This window comes from Sapajus apella, unplaced genomic scaffold (genome assembly GCF_009761245.1).
Source record: "Sapajus apella isolate SASKATOON/1434 unplaced genomic scaffold, GSC_monkey_1.0 scaffold30, whole genome shotgun sequence".
Lineage (NCBI taxonomy): Eukaryota > Metazoa > Chordata > Mammalia > Primates > Cebidae > Sapajus > Sapajus apella.
The window spans coordinates 25,013,769-25,022,008 of NW_022436970.1; positions in this window are offsets into that span (position 1 = coordinate 25,013,769).

An 8,240-nucleotide genomic window follows, 5' to 3' on the forward strand; every position below is an offset into this window, starting at 1 on the left:
GGTCCGCAGATGTGGGTGATGGGGACCTCTGTGGATGAAGGGCCTTTACAAGTAGGAGGTATTCACCAAGTTTATTGAAGCCATCCCTGTGCCACTCACTGTGGAGTACAGGGTGGGGAGTGACCTAGGTCCAACTCTCTTGGGCTTTTCTCGAGACTTTGAGGAAGGCAGTGTTCAGGGACACCTGAAAATAGAACTTTCATGATTATGGTGGTATGTTGGATACTGTGATTTTCCCCTGACATCCATTTTCCTCCTTTTTAGAAATTGAATATCTCCACCTTCCTCAATTTTAGCAAGGTTCATCTCACAGCCTCTCTTGTAGCTAGATGTTACCACCCATGCAAGCTCTGGCCAGTGAACCTATGTGGAAATGATGATCTACCTATTACCTGCTGCCCCACCTTGCCCACTGCCTGTAGGCCTAGGATTGGCAAGCAGTGGATTCTTGGCCCTGGGCAGGAAGCTGTGGGTTAGGGATGGCAGAGTGGCCCCGTCAGCCATGGAGCATTCTTTCAGCCTGGACAGTGAGTATGTTTGGAGCTTTCAGCTGCTTCATTTTAGTTGTGCTGTATCCAAAACTGTAGTAACTGAAACCACGTGTGTTCTCAAGTTCCCCATGGATATGCCTCTCGAAGGAAAAGATTTATGGAGGACAGTTTGGAAGTTGTAGAACCTTCAATGTGCACGGCAGCAAAGGCTGTAATGACTGAAGGTCTACATAGCACAGCTATCTGGTGGTCATGAGGTGGGATTTGTATTGAGACTGCATTTATGCAGCAAGCACACTGCAGTTGCTTAGACTGTGTTGATATGTGTTTGTGAGCCTAGAAGGCTGATGGTGATTAGAGTGGGACTGGGGTGAGGGAATTGTGACACAGGTCTTTTCCACTAGAATAGAAAAGGAGGGGAGTTAGAGTAATAACTTCTTCCATTTCTCTAAGAACTTTAAGGTTTCAAAGTGCTCTCATATGCAAAACTTCATCTGATACATACACACAGATCTCATGAAGTATATGGGGTATTAGTGCATTCATTTAGAGCTGAGGACTCTTAAGTGGAAGATGTTAATAAATTGCCCAGATCCCATGGTTTAGTAGCGCATTTTCCATTGCTGGGATCCTTAGTGATCCCCAGGATTTATCCCAGCATGCCCATAATGGGCAGTGCAAAACTGGGAAGAGTTTCCAACAAAGCAAATACCCCATCGTCCACCACAAAATGCACTCTGAACTTATTCATCAATGTGGCACTGGGGTCCTTAGTGTATGGCAGGCAGAGGCAATGACAGTGAGCAAAGAGCCCAGGGACTACCTGAGCTAAAGGCAACAAAGGAACCAAACGCTTTGACTTTCTGACCAAACCCAGTTCCGAATTCAAGCTGGTCTCACACACGTGTGCTGGCCTGAGTGATCTCACGTCCTGTGAAGGCTCTGCCAAGGAGGGTTGGTGGCTAGAGTCAGGCCTCCTTAAGAGGGGTCCTTGATCCCATCACTTTGAGAGGCCAAGGTGGGAGGATTGCTTGAGCCCAGAAGTTTCAGACCAGCCTGTGCAACATAGGGAGACCTGTCTCTGAGGGAAAAAAAAATTAATATAATTTAAAAAATTAGCAGAGCATTGCAGCATGAGCATTAAGTACCAGCTACTCAAGAAGCAGAAGTGTGAGGATCGCCTAGCATGGAAGGTCCAACCTGCAGTGAGCTTTGATCCTAGCATGACAGTCCAGCCTGGGCAAGAGAGTGAGACCTAACATAAACAATGATCCTGACACTGACCATCACCCTGACCCTCACATTCACACTCACACTGCCGCTGATCCTGACACTCACCCTCACCTTCACTCTGACCATATCCTATAGCACCAAATCATAACCCCTAACCCTAACCCTAACCCTCACCTTCACTCTGATCATATCCTATGGCACCAAATCATAACCCCTAACCTTAACCCTAACCCTCACCTTCACTCTGACCATATCTTATAGCACCAAATCATAACCCCTAACCCTAACCCTAACCCTCACCCTCACCTTCACTCTGATCATATCCTATAGCACCAAATCATAACCCCTAACCCTAGCCCTAACTCTACCTCTAGCCCTGACCCTAACCCTAAACCACCGAAACCCAACCCTAACCCAAACTCTAACCCTAAACCTGTAACCCTAACCCCCTAAACCTAACCCTCTAACCATAACCACTAACCCTAACCCCTGATCCTGACTGTCACCCTCACCCTAACCCTATCCCTAAGCCCTAAGCTCTAACCCTAAACCCTTAAACCTAAACCCTTAATCCTAAACCTTAACCCTAACCTTAACCCTTAACCCTAAACCCTAATCCTAATCCTAACCCTACCCCCACCCCCCTACACTAACCCTAACCCCAACCCCAAGTGAAACCCTAATGCCCAATCCCTAACCCTAACCCCAACCCCTAAACCCTAACCCTAACCCAACCATAACTGTAATCCCTAACTCTGAACCCTAACGTAACCCTAGCCCTAACCCTGAACCTTAATCCTTAGCCCTAACCCTAAACCCTAACGTAACTTTTTACAGGTTAGGATTCCTGGTTTGGTGTTTAGGATGGGCAGGTGTTTCACATGTCTCTCCCTTACCTGCAAGGGAAAGTTCTTCCTCCCATGAGTCTCAAAGGGAGTCCTGTGTTGGAGACAAACATTTTGACCAAACATTTTTATTGTGGGAGCTTTCAGGAAAGCATCAGGGGGAAATATTATCTAAATGACAAAGAGTATGAAATGGCTGTGATGAAAGATCTGAGGAGAGTTCATTATACCACAACTGACAAGGATATTCAATTTTTTTCTGTGGCATACAACATTTAAAATAATAATTGAAATTATGACATAACACTATACCAGCACATACCATGGATAAGGAGGACATTGACAAATTTCCAGGAATTTTATATAATTTATGAAAACACTACATTTTGCCCATACTTATATAACCCAGAGAAGGTTAGGTATATCTCTTTATTTGTATATTTTGTATGGTTTGTCTTCTAAAAAATACATCCAACTTTACTTGCAAAACATGTCCTACTTTTCTGGCACACTTTGCATAGAGTTGTTTCTAGTTATTCTATTATTTCTAGTATTTTTATTTATATATATAGATTATAATTTTAATACTTAGTAATCTTTATTTTCCAGAGAAAACTAGGAAGTAGACAATTTTAAATTGTCAGATATTAGCATTCTATAGTAGATTAGAAAATATACGAGTATGCCATCTCCCAACATCTAGAGGGATGTGTTTCCTCATAGTACAATTTCTCAGTGTGGTAGACAAAAACATGTTTATTAACAGGCCAAAATAGAGCAAGCCAAGTTAGATTCGAACACTTTCAGAGGATTTTATAAGTGAATTTTGCAGTGCTATCCAGAGTTCAGAAAATATCACATATACATAACATATATTAGTAGGCATACAAATAGAAATAGAGATTTCATAGCTTTTATCCTGAAATTTTAGCCATGAATCAGGCATAAATATTCTGATAGTTAATTTTAGACATCTGCTTGATAGGATTAAGAGATACTCACATAGCTGGTAAAGCACAATTTCAGCATTTCTACTCATTTGAATACAAGTTTTCAGGCATCCAAAATAATTAATAAATTGACAATTTCTAGGGCTTCTGTGGGAAAGTACGAAAGGTTTTTTGGAACTTTTTAATGCTGTCAACGAAGACTGATGAGGCTGATAAATTTGGAAAGGAGAGATTTTTTTATTTTTATGTTTATTCATATATTTTTTGAGATGGTGTTTCACTCTTGTTGCCAAGGCTGGAGTGCAATGGCATGATCTTGGCTTCCTGAAACCTCCACCTCCCGGATTAAAGTGATTCTCCTGCCTCAGCCTCCCAATTAGTTGGGATTACAGACACCCAGCACCACACTTGTCTAATTTTTTGTATTTTTAGTAGAGACAGGATTTCACCATGTTGGCCAGGCTGGTCTTGAACTTTTGAACTCAGGTGATCCACCTGCCTCAGCCTCCCAAATTGCTAGGATTACAGGCATAAGCCACCACACCCAGTGAGAGATTTATTTCCTATAAAGGGTTGCAGTCTGCAGGGTAGTCCTTCTGACAGGCTGGGAAACATAGCCTCCAACCAGAAGCAGAAACAGACACTTCAAGGGAGAGGTAAAGGAAACAGTAATTTATGCTGAGTGGCATGGCCAAATAGCCATATTTAATAAACTCTAGGAGGAGTCATGAATACTTATGAAAGGAGAAATGCATGCAGGCGCAATTGAGTTTCTTACTCTTTCGCAAGTCCCATGTACAAAAAATGGCAGTGTTAGCATGATCCCAGGGTGGAGTTTTCAGCCCTCTGACATTAAAAGGTGAAGCAGAGGACATGAAAACTTGCTCTGTGAATCTTCTGTATGCTGGCCAGAACCTCTCTGTCATGGGTGGTCTCTTATCAAGCAAGAAAGGAGAGGCAGCTTCAGGCAGTTGGTTGATACCAGTGGTGTAGTCTTTTGAAAGGGCTGGTTTCTCTTAAATCCTTAGGGAAGAAAGACTTATCATGGTTAGCAAAGGAGGGGGTATAACGAGGTGTATCTGACCCCTGTCATCCCATCCTGGCCAAGTCGATAACTCAGTTTTTAAAATTACTCTGGGGTCCCCTCAGCCAAGAGTGGGTCTGTTCAGTCAGTTGGGAGTTTAGGATTTAATTTCTATGTATCCATGCTAATGGGAATGAGCAGTCTGTCTTCATGGCAGCTGAATTTGTAAGAAACTCCTTGGATGGGGTTAATGGCAGCTGTATTTTCTGGGCGCTCTGCTTTAATTGGATACAGTAAGTTCTGGTAAGGTTTCTTCTTTTATATTCAATGTCTCAAATGTTTTCATTTAAATAGTCTTTATAACAACTCTTGATGTCTGAGTGAGTTCCCACACAGCCATCTATTGTAAGACTTTCCGATTCCTTTTTTTCCTTTGGTCATTATGTATAGGGCTTCTTTACATAATTTCATGATAGCTTTTGTTTGGAAATAACATCAAAGTAGTTATCAAACTACTTAGCAATGTGATTTTTGGATTGTAAGGTGAGACTTGTTTAGTTTTGGAAGAAACTGCCCAAGGTGTAATAGGGGAGGAAAAATAAATTTCTCTCTACCTTTTTTGAATTCTTAGATGGGACCCTCTGTAACAAATGACAGATTAAAGTGAAAAAACATACAAAAGTTTAAAAACATTTACATCTTATGGATACCTGGGAGATACTCAGGGAAAAATGAGTAAATCTCCAACAGGTTGCTTTCAATTCAAATGTAAATAGTCTCTTCAACTTAAAGGAAGATGATTTGAGGCGCAGTAGCGGGGAGGTAACCAGCAAAAGCACAGTAGAGAAGGGTAAGGTTTGTGATGCAGACTTAAGTTCATGCGTTCTCCATTGGTAAGACTCCTAAGGTTATTTAGTTATCCTTCTCTTCTTGGCTGGGGGGAGGATGGAGCGAGATCTTTTAAATGGGGATTTCCTTTATAGATGTAAATTCCCCTTACACAAGGGTAATGTCTACTCTGTTTTCAGAGCTTCTTTGGTTAGTATTTTTTCAAAATAATCAGCTTGGAATATTTCTTATGCCAAAGGGACATATTTTGGGGTGGCATATTCTGGTCTTATACACTGTTTTCCACCAGCAATGAAAAGAGTTCTTGTCTTTCCTACAGCAATTTGTCATTTTTTTTTAGAGCTTAGCAGTTCTAACAAATATAGACCAGCTGTGCTATCTCATTGTGGTTTTCAGTTCTCTACTATGTTGAGCATCTTCTTGTATGTTGACTTTTCATGTGTAGATCTTCTTTGGTGAGGTGGCTTTTCAGATTTGTGTGCATTTTTAATTGGGCTGTTTTACTTATGTTTAGTTTTAAGATTTTTTTGTATATTTTGAATACAAATTCTTTCTCAGATCTGTATTTTGCAAATATTTTCTTTCACTATGTGGCTTGTTTTTTAATTCTCTTAACAAAGTCTTTTCCAGAGTATAACCTTTTAATATTAAAAAAAAACCCCACATTATTCTTTCTTCTGTGTTGACATTTTGTGGTGTTTGTTAAAATTCATTACCAAATCCAAGGGCACATAGCTTTTCTTCTATGTTCTCTTCTAGAAATTGTATAGTTATGCATTTTTAGTGTAAAAATGATTTTGAGTGATTATTTATAAAAGTTTTAAATTTTTCATCTACATTCATTTCATTTCCTATGGTTTCGAATTAATTGTTCCTTCACTACTTCTGGGAAAGACACAGGATAGTGGGCTCTGTTATAGTAGGTAGATAGCTAGACATGAACATGATGGGGAGCTCCTGGGAAAGGGAAAGTCTGGGAAGGCTCACCTGGAGGGACCACCAAAAATGTACACATTATTAGCATCTCTAATGCTAGATGGATGGGCACTTGTAAGTTGTGGGTAGGAGGCAGAAGAGGTACCTATGCTGAAAGAAACACCCTAGAACTCCTTTTAAGATTACGCAATCATCATTCACTCTGCAGTGAAAATGTCAGAATATTGCTAGCTACATGCTGATAAGAAGGACAAAGGGGACATTCTTAAGAGAAACCTGGCACCATAAGTATAGACTAGGGCAGAGAAGGACATTCAAAAGAGATAGGCAGGCACAGGAGGTATAGATGTGACCAGAGTAGGACATTCCTGGGAGGTAGGAAGGAGCCAGCCCCAACAGTGGATTCAGATTGATCACTGCACATGTGCCTTAACTAACAGTAAGTCTCATGAGCCTAAGAGGGGCAAGTCAGGGACCTACTGCAGGAACAGAAAAACCAGATAAAGAAAACAGGTGGAGACTTGAGACAGAGGCAGGAATGTTAAGAAGTCCAAAATACAATTCCCTGCACAGGACTCTTGGGCTGCTTTCCTGCATGATCAGCCCACTCCTCCCCTGGGGCCTATTTTTCCTACAATAAGCTCTTTACACTGTATTTATTTTCAATGAAGTTATCTGCCCTCTTTGTACTGCCTCTTGGTGAAAATCTTTCTTCCAAGTTAGACAGGAACTGGGACATCAGCCCTCACCAGTAACAGCTCCATTTCAGTTTGAATTTCCGGAACTGTGAGTGCTGAATAACTGGCACTGTGACGTTAAGTGGTGCAAAAGAAGGCCTTTAGGGGGCGCCACTGTTACATTGGGAGCAAGAGGCCCTGCAGTGTCCGTAGCTGCCAGCAGGGGGCGTGCCGTCAATACACTGTGAGCAAGAGGGCCCTGTAGTGTCTCCATCTGCCAGCAGGGGGTGTGCTGCCACTGCACTGTGAGCAACAGGGCCCTACAGTGCCCCCAGCTGCAAGCAGGGTCATGCCCCCACTACACTGTGAGCAAAAGGGCCCTACAGTGTCCCCAGCTGCCAGCAGGGGGTGTGCTGCCACTACACTGTGAGCAACAGGGCCCTGCAGTGTCCCTAGATGCCAGCAGTGGGTACAGGGAACCACACTTGAGCAAGAGGACCCTGCAGTATTCTCATTGCCAGCATGGGGTGTGCTGCCAGGACACTGAGCAAGAGGGCCTTGCAGTGCCCCCAGCGGCCAGCAGGGGGCGTGCCACCACCACACCGTGAGCAAGAGCACTCTGCATTGCCCTGGTTGCCAGCAGGAGGTGTGCTGCAAGGGGCACGGGCACAGCACTGTGAACAAGAGGGTCCTGCAGTACCTGGCCGCCAGCAGGGGGCGCCCGAACTCACCTTTTGAGATTTCTGTAGCTCCGCCTCCAGCGTGCGTGGCGTCACAGCAGCGGGGCGTGCGTGGGGTCACAGCGGCACGCTGACGCGGCGTGCGTGGCGTCGTAGCGGCGGGGCATGCGTGGGTTCGCAGCTGCAGGGCGGCGTCGCATGCGGGGTGTCACAGCGCCGGCCTGCGTGGCGTCACAGCGGTCTGTGGAGTTCCGTTCTTCTCAGTACAGACCTGGGAGGGTGCCGTAACAGTGGAGCTGGGTCCTCCTTAGCTCGGACCCCGGGGCGGGGTGGGGGGTGCATCTCAAGGGCAGAGCTGCGTTCTCAGCATAGACCCGAGAAGGTGGAGCAGTGTTGTCAGCACAGACCTTGGGGCACCGCCTCGCTCTGGGTCAACTCCGGCTGCGTCCACGGTGAGTGAAATCTCCTGTTTGCAACCCTGACTGTCTCGGTGTCGAAAACTGGACACCAAAAGCCCCTCTGAATACTGCGCGCCTAGGTTCTCCCCACTGAAGG